Below are 12,839 nucleotides of genomic sequence, written 5' to 3' on the forward strand. Positions count from 1 at the left end.
GTCACGCTCTTGAACTCCCGCTAGGTAGCGCTTCTTCCCACCTCGGAACATCATCGCCTCCACGCTGTGAAGTCACGGCCGTCCATTATCGTCTCGGATGATGACGCAAGCGCAGTCGCCGGAAATGGCAGTTACGTACGCGGCAACTCGCGGATGCGCTTTCGTTGTTGCAGTGGTCCACTTCCGTGAACTCTGCGGCAACATCTCATTTCTGTTTTCCGTTTCTTTTTTTTTTCTCTCTCTCTTTCTCTTTTCACAGAGTCGGCCGCTTAAGGGACAACAAATAAGTGCACTAAATTAGTCTAGACCGGTGAAGTATTCTGGGGCATTCGTTGAACGAGGTGGTGTCAGAAAACGAAACAATGCGATGGAATCGTTTTTAGGCTGTTTCTGACGGACTCCGATATGTCGCACCGATGCTCGACGCAAATTAACCGTTCATATAATGTAATACAGGGATATATCCTAGTTCAAATGGCAGCAACGAACATGGCAACCCGAAGATGCGTTTTCGTTTTTCCTTCGGTTCACTTTCTTAAGCACTGCGCCAAGATAAAATTTTCACTTCTAATTTCTTTCTCTCTATATCTTTTTACAGCATCAGCAGTAGATAAATATGCTATAAGCAACAACACTGATTCAGTCTATATCCATGGATTATTTATTCCTGGGGACTCGTCCAAGGACAAATTGTCAGAAAACGAAACTATGCGATGGAAGCATCAACCGGGAGTCCAGTCATCGCTGACGAATTCCTAAACCTCTCGCCCACACCTCGACCTGATATTTAAAAAAAATCATAAATAACGCAATCATATTTAAGTTGAGCTTAAGGTGAATAACTAGAGCTGGGCAAACCACACGTATTACACCAAGCAGGTAATCAGTAGTCTATTAAGGCAGCATAGCGGGTGCCAAAGGAATGTAACTGCAACTGAGGTCGGCAAAGAACTAGGCGGTGCCATGAAATAATTGAACTTGCGGGAATGTGATAGGGTCAGCTGACGGAATACAGCTCTGCGTAATTTGAGCTCGCTGGGACACATCTTTCTCTGGTAGTGTACTTATATTGGGCTGATGATGAAGAACAAAACGGAGAAAATAATTTCGGATCAACTTCAGAACCACGCATACCCAACTTCTCTACCGCAAAAGTTCCTCATACCTTGTCTTTCATTCTTTACAAAGTTATTCCTCGGAATTTTGAAAACGGCAGCCCACAAACAAATGTAATGAAAAAGAAAGAAACGACAGCGCATGTCCTTTATGTTAACTCTTTTCAGACTGGAATATTAAAAGTGCGAAACAATAACGGGAGATCGACCCACGCAAAAGGCCGGGTTTCTACCAGAAAGCTCACCTTGGTGCATAGCGTTCGCAGCCAGAGTTTCCCGGTAAACGTTACGGTTACTTAAGCTGCAGTTGCCGGAAAGTATGAAAAACAGCAAGGGGTCTTTGAACGCTATGGCGTTCCACTCTTAAAGGCGAAGCCTAAGCGTCCTCCAAATTTTTTATGCATTCGCGCAACAAAAACGAAAAGCGTCAAAGCCACGTTTGTGAGACAATGGATGCCTCCTACACATATGAGGCAGTAAGTAGTGGGAGTTCATCTCACTCGGAAGGGACGAAAAGGCAACCGGCAATCTGCAAAATTGCCCACGCATTTAGGAGAATCGCCCGCACTCTATCGCTTTGCTGTTCACAGCTATGCACGCATGCCTGGATCTGCAGAATATAGTCTAACGAATAACACCCTGGCCGCGTAAGCGATCGCCCGCACTTGGCCATCAAGCAAAGAGGTTGGCCCGAAAGCCCTTGCACTTAAATTCACCGTTCCTTGAGCCCAGCGTGCGAAAAGCAAAAGAAAAGTAAATAGAAGAGACCGCAGGAATTCAACCCCTTTACGGAGCGTGCCACTACAGCGTCGAAAAACACAGAACCGGCCTTTCTTTTTTTGTATTCGCGCGGTCATTCCGACTTTTTTCTTCTCTCTCTCTCTCTTCGTACACACCCCCGCACGAACGCAAGCTCCACTCCTATGTAATTTTGGCCTCTTCAAACGTCTGTAGGGTTCACTTCGGTTGTGTTCGAGCGAGCAGACGGCTTTTAAATGCAGACGACGCCATATCCTACTTTTTCACCCACGGACCAGGCGGCCCGAAAAAGCAGACGATCTCTCCAAAATGGTTTCTGCATCCACTCCACACGGTCATGCATCTCTCCTTTTTTCTTTCTTTCTTTACCGTATTTTTGTTTTCATTATCACCCCCTTCGTCCTTCTTGTCTTTAGCCTAGACGTCTGCGTGTCTATATATAAACACCCAGAAAACGCGCCATGCTTATGTACTGAGTGCGCAGGAGGCCGCACATTTGCTCTTGAAAATGCCGAAATGCAGGGCCGCTGGAAATGGGGTTTCCAGAAGAGAAACACTCTCGCACACACACACAGATGGGAGTGAAATTACGGAGCAACGAAGCAACTTTGAAAGCGGGAATGGACTTAGCCGCACTGCCATATTTCCTTTTCAGAAGGAAAAATATTTTTTTTAAAATAAACATGCCAGAACAACATAGATGTATAGTCAAGACTATGTAAGGTAGAAGAGAAACGCCCCTCCCCCTCAAGCCCCCTTTCGAGAAAGTAAAAAGTAAACAAACACGGTGCTAATAGCAATGAAAGATGCGAGGGAGAGAGACAAAGGGTTAGGCTTAGCGCGGCTTCGCGCGCGTTCTCTTTCCCTTTCTTTGTGTCGCCCCCCCTCGGCCACTTCGTCTCGCGTGAGATGCCGTAAGTGAGCGCCACGCCGCGGGTGAAACTGCACGCGTCGCTGCGCGCACAACAGCCCCGGGAGGCACAGACCGAGAATGAAACTAGCACCAAGGACAATGGAACGGCACACCACCGCCACCGACGTTGCTTCGCCCAAGGAAGGGGTCTCTTTCATGCCGAGAGAGCTCCCTTTCTTTTTTTTTTATTTCTCCCCTTATTTATTGTTTGTCGCCCTGTCTTTTCTGACCGGGCTCCCACTCTGAAACGTGTACTGGGCTCCGCCGCCAGGCCCGTTATTATATGACGCGGTGGCCTCGCTTCTTCGCCTGAATGAAGAAGAGCCAGGCGCACGGCGTGCAGAGCTTATACTATAGCAGACGACGCGCGAGAAAAAAAGAGCACCGCTGAGCAGACGACGAATACAACAGACGGACGGACGGCGCAATGTGCCGGTTCGAGGGTATACGCCACAGCAGACGACGAAACAAAGAAGAACAGACGAAAAAGGTTCGAAACTGGTCCAACACAAGAAAAAAGGGCAGCGGTAGGAAAAGAAAGCTTGAATCCACGCGTCTTTCAGCGCCATCTCCGCATCGAAGCGTGTACGCGGACACTGGGTCGCAGAATTACGTCTTTGTGGGGAGAGCGAGAGAGAGAAGTGCTTTTTCGAAGAGCGCGGGGAACTTAATCACTCCTGATGGCGGCTGTCTTGTCGCTTAGTTCATTGTTACGTCGCGTTATTCCTGCGCTCGTTGCGTCGTGCGGTTACGCGTAGAGTGATTTGCGCAGGCGAGCGTCGCAGTTATGTGACAGGGCGGAGCAAGCGCACGGGTGAGTATAGTCTGTGTATACAGCGATTTCTTTTGTGGCCTAAATGCCGACTGGACAAGAGCTGCTTAGAAGCTCGACCCCGAAAGGGGGGGATGTCCGCTGTCTCGTCAGATGCGTCCGGGTCTTGTTAGGAGTCGCGGAGAAAGTTCTGTCCATTCTTCCTTGCCTCTATAAAGCGCCATTCCCTTTTATTTTATTTTTTCTCTTTTCTGTTTTTGGTTCGTAAAGATCGTGGAAGACATCCGTGTCAGTGAAAGAAAAAAAAGAAAACGAAACTGAAATTGCAAACGGTGTACAAGTAGCACGGGGGCGAGAGATTGCGGCGAGAACCTGGTACCGTGTCATGGTTACAATAAAGGGATTACTTAAGAAACAAAAAAAAGAATGACTAGGGGAACACAGGCTCACAGGACTTGGATCAGACGTGTCAGGCGAGACGTATATAACGTCTCCCTGTCTCCGTGACGTCCGCGCGACAAGTACGCTGGTCTGTATCAACTGCGAAGTTCGCGAACCTGTCAAGTTCGCGCCTCCTGGGAGTGTGACGATTTGCTCGGACGTGGTTGAGAAGCTTTCTCTTCACGAACCGGAACAATCCCGAGTCCATTCTGTTGTTATGATTTTTTTTTCTTCCTCGGCTTTTGGTTACAGAAACAGTGGACGATTCATGCAGCGCGGTTCTCAAGGTCCACGGATGCCGTTGTGAGATATATAAGGTGCTCAAGCTAACGTTAGCGAAGCTTGTTAAGGAAACAAAAGATTTAAACAACACAGTGTAAGATACAATCTTAAGACCTACGGTCGTCAGAGGTGTGACGACCGAACACCCGTGTTTATTAAAACCTTTTGTTTGGTTGAACAGCTTGGCTAAGGTTAGCTGGGACACACCGTAGTCTAGATGAACGAGAAGGGAAACGAGGGGCTCAAATTTTGTCAGACGCAACCGTATCAAGTCGGCAGACAACGAAGCCAAAGAAAGCCTGGGGGGAATTATTGGTGGCACTCATTGGAAAAGTGTAGAAACGCAAAGCTAAAGGAAAATGAAAGTGGACGAATAAAACAACTAGCCACCGGTGAGAGGCGAACCCACAACCTCCCGTATTACGGAAATGCGTTGCACGTACGCCGCAGAGTATATTGATAAATAGCCTGAAGGGTTTCACTTTATTGTCTTTCCCACCTGGGCGGCAAGTTGTCCTCGTCCACGTTCATCTATATGATAATTCAACGTTGTGGATATGATATCCTATATACACGTCGCCAACATTTCCAGTCCACAATAAATAAATAAATAAAATTTAAAGAAAACGTACGCGCAAGCTGAAGACACTATAACCACTATGTCCTCGTCTTCGAGATTTGTGGACGTATTGTGGCTAGCTACGTGATATGGATTGGACAACTGAATCTTGATGCACGGGGCGCTTTCAAGACGTGATGAAACCTGCCAAGGCAAAAGCGGCCTTTGCCTCAGTGTTGTCGTGTTTGAAGAACAGAATAGAAAGTTTGATCCAAAGGAAACGGAAGCAGAACATAACCTACGTCGAAATTGTCGTCTTCCGGTCAAGCTACCGATGTGGAAGCATGCGTGTGATGAAAAAATGCAGCGCCATGCAAAGAGCAGCACGCGAGAGAGCCTAACATTGCCTAACATAGCCTAACATTGACAACTAGAGCTGTTTACGATAGCTATTTAATTATATTGTTTCAATGCCCCTATTACTGAGCGTACATTGTTATGAAATGTGCTGTCATCCGATGCCGAGGTGAAGTAAAATATGTTAATGCATGATGCCCTACGTAGGACAGTAACTAATGTGTTTAATTTTATGGTTTTGTCAAGGTTTATGGCAATGTTGTGCATAATATGATGGTTTTGTAAAAGTGTACGACCATGCGAACAGCACGTGTGTGCCTCTGCTGTTGTCATTGCCAGCGTGGGGGCGAAGGACTCCCTCAAGCCATCCTTGAATGGCTTTTCCCTTCGCCTCTCATCACATGTATATGTGATAAACCAATAAAGAATCAATCAGTCAATCAATCAATCAATCAATCAATCAATCATTGATTGAAATCAAACCGATTTCAATCAAGCGCCTATAAACTTCCCTGTTACCTTAACACACTTGAACGTAATAACATCTCCCTGGAAGAAATATCGAAAAATAAGTTAAGTAGTGTTTTGCCGCTCCTGCACTAATGTATAGTGTTTCATTCTGTTTTTGTATGTCGCGCTATTGTTTCTTACGTCACACAATGTTAACAAATGCGCTAAGGCTGTTGTCGATTTTGTACGTATATTTTCTTACTGATCCCTACTGTATTTTTTGCCCTTGTATATAAGTTCACAAATTTCGCAATGTATTCCAATGTGTCTAGTATTTCTCTGCGTTTGTCATGAATAAGCTGTTTCTCGTCATACTGTCATGTGGGGCGTAATGGGGTTTTTTTCAAGCCGCTGCATGCGGCTTTTACCCTTACGTCCGCTCTCATTCTGTATTCTGTGGAAAGAGAGAAATAAAGATTATTTATTATTATATTATAATCAATCAATCAATCAATCAAGAGACACGGAAACCGACACGCTCGTGTTTTCCGAGTTCCTTTGCATCGTGCGTGTTGGCGGTATGGTATGCGTGTTTCACCGAGCCTGTACACATCAAACGTTCGTACGCAAGGATAAACGCCAAGAGTATTGGAATGACTATAATACGGGAGCACATGCCGGGAACGATACATTCTAGACTGGACATTAATTTCACCGCCGCTGTCACTAAATGAAGCCTAAATTAGCGCCCTTACCTGTCCATGCGGGATCGTGGCGTACAAGCAAGCCTCCTTTCTTACCCACATGACCTCCACCGCGCTCCCAATTTCTTTTTTTTTTTTCTTCTTCCTTGTCAATTTCTTTTGGCATCTGGAAAATCTGGATTGATTCAGCTAGGCGGCGGGTACACCATGGAGTCATCATGTTGATGCTGTATAGCCGTCAATCACTTGCACTTTCCGTATTGATATTGTACTCGCATGTTGATGTCAGCTCTTTTTTGCGACGGATCATCGACTAAGCCATACCTGCTATGGATCCAGACGCTCTCGCAGTCATCTTGTATGCCTTTTACGCGCTATAAACATTGCTCTTATTGTTTTGTCCCCCTCCACCCCGAAAGCCACCCCTGCGCCTCTCCACTAAAAGCGCATGCCGGAAAAAATAAAATGGTTCAGCTGTTAAGCCCTACATCGGGTCGTCGTATGCACTCTATATATGCGTATAGTGCACTGGCACGCCCCCTACCGTCTCACGTGCGATGTCGGCAGGTACGGTACATGGGCATATAATATATATATATATATATAGTGCAAGCGTACATGGCCATATGCAGCGAGTCTGTACAGGTGCAGCAGCCCGACCGAAGGAAATCAGAACAGTGGAAGTTCGTCCAGACGGGGGGAGAGGGAAAGGGGGAGGGGGAACACCCTGTCCACATGTGCGCAGACCGCGGGAAAAGACGCCGAGGATTTACGGTGCTCACACTTTCCGCGGATCGGCGTAGCTATACAAGCTCTTCGACGGTCATTGATGACGAGGAAGGAAGCCGCGGGCAGAAAACCAGGCGGGTGACCCGCTTTTCGAGCGATCACTCAATGCAGGTACATGTACACGTGTGTTGCGCCAATATAGCGCGCGGATGCTAAAAAAAGGAGCCAACGGTAGCCAAGCTCCACCCTCCGCTCGGCTAGACAGGCTAGAACTAGACTTCCAGCCTCTATAGCTCGGCTCTGTACCAGCGGCCCGAGTGTGTGTAGATGCATAGAGCGAGAAGAAAACACCTGCCCCCCCCCCCCCCCCCAGAGAGAGAGAGAGAGAGAGAGAGAGAGAGAAAAGGGTGCATTGCGCAACACGAATGAAGCCAAACGACTCTGCACATCACGTGATCATCACGTTACGGGGACCAATAGTTACGTCAGAGCGCGCGGTATAGGTTTTATAGCGCACCCGCGGTCCGTCCGCGGCAGATCACGTGACCTCTAACACCGCGACACAGACCCACTCGTCTACAGAGGGATCGACGGGTTGGGCACAACACGGACGGCGCATGCGCAATCTCGCCCGGGACAGCACGCCGTCGGCAACGGCGAGCCTGGATTGACCGTACAATCGCTGTCGCAATAAAAGTGTCATAGCCCTCGGCGTTCCTGACACACCCGACCGCGAAGCAAAATGCACTGCATGCATACATATGGACCTTGTAGTAATCGGTCTTGAGCTTTCAACGAACTCAGTGAAATCCAACAGCGAGCCAACTAACCCCTTAGCACCCCCCCCTTTTCTCTCCACCCAGCCCCCCCCCCCCCCCCCTTTTTTTTCATGCATTGTGCCCACGCGCTAAAGAATCACTCGACGAGGAAGCTCAAGAAATTGCCCAGTTTCTCGGTCTCGGCTCGTAAAGCCGGTCAAACTATGCGCCATGCACGTGCGGTCCCCCTCACAGTATAGAAAAAAAAAAAAGGCTTTCGCCGAATAATCGCATCCTCGACGGGGTGAACGCGCGCTTTTATTGCGGTCGTAACATAGGACCTTCCCGCGCACAGCGTGTTGTTCCATGCGCTAGTCTCGAGGAAGAAGATCAGCGGTCCATAAAGAACCAAGGGGTGAGAAAGTAAGGTATATATGCATGCGGCAGCCAACCGTTCCAGTGCTGCCAACATTGACGGCTTTTTTAGGTACTGAGGCGTTTCGGAGAAAGGGCCAACCACCCTTTGTAATTTTCTTTTCAAGGCCGTCACCACGTTTTTTCGCCGCCCGCCGTGCACTTTCGCCTTCGTGGCTATAGCCCAGAAGCAAGCAAAACGCACACGAGAGGCACAGAACACTATACGATATACGAATTGGGTCGAAGGCTTTTGCGGCGCCGAATACCTGTCGTCACTGTCACGCTGGCTTGTAATAGACCCCCCGCCGCGGTTGCTCTGTGGCTATGGTGTTGGGCTACTGAGCACGAGGTCGCGGGATCGAATCCCGGCCGCCACGGCGGCCGCATTTCGAAGGGGCGAAATGCGAAAATACCCGTGCACTTAGATTTAGGTGCACGTTATATAAGCCACGTGGTAGAGAAAGGCTCCGGATCAATTTTTTACCAATTAACTGCAATCCCTTAATGTGAACTTAATTTTAGCAAATGACATGGGCGTTATTCCTTTTTCTTTTCTTTTCTCTATGTCTCTCTTTTTCTTGCATTCCGCCGTCCTTGCAATGCGACCACCGCGGAGAGGGATCGAAGTTCGTGAACTCGTGCCTTGCCTAAGTACACCACGCTGTCAAATTACTCAGTAATACGGTACCTTCATCATTACCATCATCATAAGCCGCAGCTTTTCTTTTAAATGTCCACTGCAGGACAAAGGCATCTCCTGCAGCGATTTCCAATTACCTTTCTCTTGCACCAGCCGGTTCCAACTTTCGCCTGCGAATTTCTTAATTTCATAGCTCCACCCAAGTCTTCTGCGGTCCCCGATTGCGTTTCCCTTGTCTTGGCACCCATTCTGTAACTCTAATGGCCCGTAGGTTATCCGCCCTATACGCATTACATGGTCTGCGCAGCTCCATTTTTTTCCCTCTTTAATGTTAACTATATACAGAATATTAACTATCCGCGTTTGCTCGCTGATATCCTCAGCGCCTTCTTCCTGTCTCCCAACGTCACGCCTAACATTTTTCGTTTCATCGCTCTTTGCGCCATCTTTAACTGGTTCTCAAGCTTCGTTCTTAACCTCGAAGTTGCTGCCCCGTAGATTGACACCGGCAGAATTGTACACTTTTGTTTAAATGGACAGTGGTAAGCTCCCAGTCAGGATTTGTTGACGCCTGCCGTATGCATTCCAACCCATTTTTATTCTTCGGAAAATTTCATTCTCATGACTATAGGGTTCCTTTTGAGTAAATTGACCTAGATAAACCGGCACTTCTGTACAAACTCCAGGAGGCTTACTGGCCACCCTGAATTCGTGTTCCCTTGCCAGGCCATTGAACGTTACCTTTGTCTTCTGATTCCCAAAGAAAACGAATTATATATTGTACACACACACCGCATTGTGAAGGAGGAATTCCACGCTATGGAAAAGTATGCGACGCAAAAGAAAAAGGAAGAAGAAACAAAGGGAACGCAAATAAAAGAACTGATATGAAAATAGAACGCGCACCTGTCTCTTGTTCGCGGTCAGAATGCTTAAGCGAGGAATGCGAAAAACGAGAAGAGCTCGGGAAAACAGCTCGAATCCGTGAGGGGAGGAAACACGGAATGCGGCGCGCATAAAGGCGGCGTAAAGTTTCTCGAGGAAAAGATAGAACGAAGTGCGCATCGTTAAAAGAAAAAAAATGGAGGCGAGGGGGGGGGGGGGATGGAGATGCCGTTAGGCGCTAGCCATCATAGATACCGGCTGGACATCAGATCCAGCGGCCCGAGCGGGAAGGCGGCCGGTCTACAAAACGGAGGAGATACGGCTACGGCTGTAGTGCGGACGAAAACGTCTCTTCAGGGTTAACTACGGAGAAGAGAGGAAGTAGGAGAAGCGAAAAATAAAAGGTAAGGTTAAAAAAGAAAAAAGAAGCCCAATGGGAAATTCCTTCTCTAAACCGGGCCGCTTGAATGTCTCGGTCGCCCGCGAGGTGCGGAGTACCGTGTTTACTCGTACAAAACTCGCACCCCGGCTTTAGGCGCCTAAAGCCTGGCGATAAAAAAAAAAAAAAAGTTCACCAAAGATTCGATTTGTTTTTATTGATATGAATTTAAAGGAGATATGGCGCCGTTAGTGATCACTTAATCTCGTTCGACGTAGATTCAATAAGTCAAACACATTAGCAAAAAAAAAAGAAATCTTCCGCTTACTAGAAGAACATGTTATTCAGCGTCGGCTAGTCGGCTTGTTGCCGCTATTACACTCTGTAATATCACCCTCAATATCATTCCACATATGCTGCACTAAGTGGAACATCATAATCTCGTCACATATTCGCAAGAAAACGTTCCACTTAGTGGAACTTATCTAGAATGATAGTGTACCGCCGGCTGCTGGATCTCCGCATGCAGGCAAAGAAAACTAAAAGCGCTACAAACGTTGGAAAAACGCCGAAGAACGTCTAATATCACGCACGTTCACGAAGTTGCGCACACTGGTAAAGGAAGTCACGAAAGAGAACATATGAAGGACACTCAGAGACGCGTATAGTTCCTTAAATAAGTGTTAGCATACGAGTGAGTCCGAGTCCACCCCCCTATTCTGCAAATGTTTTCTCCTGTATATAGTCCTACACTTCGTTGTATAAATGTTTTGTTTAAATTATGTATGATGTCTGCAAGCCAATGATTGCTGCGTGTTAATATTTATGATTACTGATTAGGGTGTCCCCCTGACAGTTTCTTTAACTGCGGGCCAACGCTATCGTGCTAGTTTCTTGTACTTGCTCAGATATTGAACATTGCTGTAATAAATGTATTGCAAGTCTACTGAAACCACGCGCAGCAGGTTGACAGCTTTGCAGACGAGACTGCTACTCACGCATACCTACGCATAGCTACGTCATAAATTGGATTTCGAACGCATGTCGTTGTATAGCATGGTATCGGTCGATGCCAATGCTGAAGGTGCTTTTTTTTATGTTGCTGGAATAACAGCATGCATGACAGCACCGAACACGACCACATTTGGGAGTGTGCCGATGAGGCCTATATATAGCAGTTAAGTTTCGTCGGGAATGGGTAAACAGGGCTAGTTAGTTGGTTCTCTCGCTGCTGTAACCCCTAGTTAACGTGTTGTAGTTTACGTCGCAGTTGTGATGCAATTAACACGGGGTAGTTCACGATGTTCATAGTTAACAGCGCGGCAACAAGCTGTTAGCTGGACGAAGAAACGAGTCAAGAACGACAGGAACACGACGCTGACTATCAGCTGACAAATTTATTCGCGATTCTGCAAACATTTCTGTCCCCCTTCGGGTGCCCGCTAATTATGTCGATTGAAAACTTAGTTTCGCCACATTTGTCGCACCTTTGGTATTGTGAAAAGCGTATACAGCTGCAGGACAAATTGACAATTTGGAATTCTTCAGCGAGTTTTGTATAATGTAGACTCCGTGCGACAACTCTCTCCAGGAACGCACAGATATGAGAATATCGACTATTTCATGATTAACATACATGGAAAGCACCCATCGAGCCAGTTGACATTCATGAACATATGTCTGATGAAAAAAGAAGAATACAGGTGAACCAGCCACATGACGACATATTGGAGCCGCGAGAGCAAAGCCCCCAGTCGCCTAGTCTACATTCCAACTTGTATTACTGAAACACTTTAAGCACATTATTCAAACTTGCAACGCAGTTTTAACAAGAAGTGTTTCAAGGTGTATGCGACACATTTTGTATAAATCTATTTTAGATGGTGCTCTTTTTTCTATTATCGTTATTTTTTGCACACGGCGCCTAGAGTGAGTGGTCTTTTTTTTTCTTGCGTTGCTTCTGATGTGTTTGGCGATGAACACGCGGCGGGCTGTGGCACGTCAGCTATATAAAAAGAACAGCGACAACGGATAAATTCGTCAGTTGTTAGTAAGCGCCCGGTTGCTGTCGTTCTTGCATCATTCTCCGCGAATGTCTGTTGCGCTGCCACCAGCGCTGATGCAATACAGTTCGTACAACTACACATTACGCTACTCTGCAGCCTACGACCACCACCACCACCACCACTACTACTACTACTACTGCTACTACTACTACTACTACTACTACTAACTACTACTACTACTACTACTACTACTACTACTACTACTACTACTGCTGCTGCTGCTGCTGCTACTGCTTACAACTACTACGCACCTTGTCTTACTACCGTTCTCGCGGCTGTCTCTGTCCCCGTTCATTACGCTTTCATTAATTATGAAGCTTCGCTGACAACGGGAGCGACATATGAGAGCGAGTCGAGCGGTGAAAGAAGCATCGGAATTCGCTCGGGTGGTGCCGAAATCTCCAGTCATTCGCGTACATAGCGCGTAGCCAATGTATGCCTCGTTCTGCGGATCATTCCATCGCGACGTCTCGTCCGCATATGATCAAGTAAAACTCTTGCTTGGGCTAGTTGGTTCGTGCTTGAAGTAGTAAAGGCAAGGCGCAGAAGACCAGGGTCCTGTCGTTTGTGTTCTTCTCGAGTCCTGGTCTTCTGCGCCTTGCCTTTACTACTT

General features: G+C 47.1%; 1 protein-coding gene and 1 long non-coding RNA gene across 3 annotated transcripts in view; one reads left to right on the forward strand and one right to left on the reverse strand.

Annotated features, from left to right (window-relative positions):
* The window catches only part of LOC139049110 (transmembrane protein 114), a 103,343-nt gene that overhangs the window by 31,853 nt on the left and 58,651 nt on the right, over window positions 1-12,839 (reverse strand). Inside the window, exon 1 of one of the 2 annotated variants that reach the window (XM_070524330.1) lies at window positions 6,404-6,474. The exons of the other annotated variant lie outside the window; for it this stretch is intronic. The gene's annotated coding sequence lies outside the window, so the exon portion shown is untranslated. Of the gene's footprint in view, window positions 1-6,403; window positions 6,475-12,839 lie in introns of those variants that run through there. 2 annotated transcript variants of the gene reach the window in all.
* The window catches only part of LOC139049113 (uncharacterized), a 35,766-nt gene that overhangs the window by 4,707 nt on the left and 18,220 nt on the right, over window positions 1-12,839 (forward strand). The window lies entirely within an intron of this gene.

Source organism: Dermacentor albipictus, chromosome 8, assembly GCF_038994185.2.
Source record: "Dermacentor albipictus isolate Rhodes 1998 colony chromosome 8, USDA_Dalb.pri_finalv2, whole genome shotgun sequence".
In the NCBI taxonomy this organism is placed as follows: Eukaryota; Metazoa; Arthropoda; class Arachnida; order Ixodida; family Ixodidae; genus Dermacentor; species Dermacentor albipictus.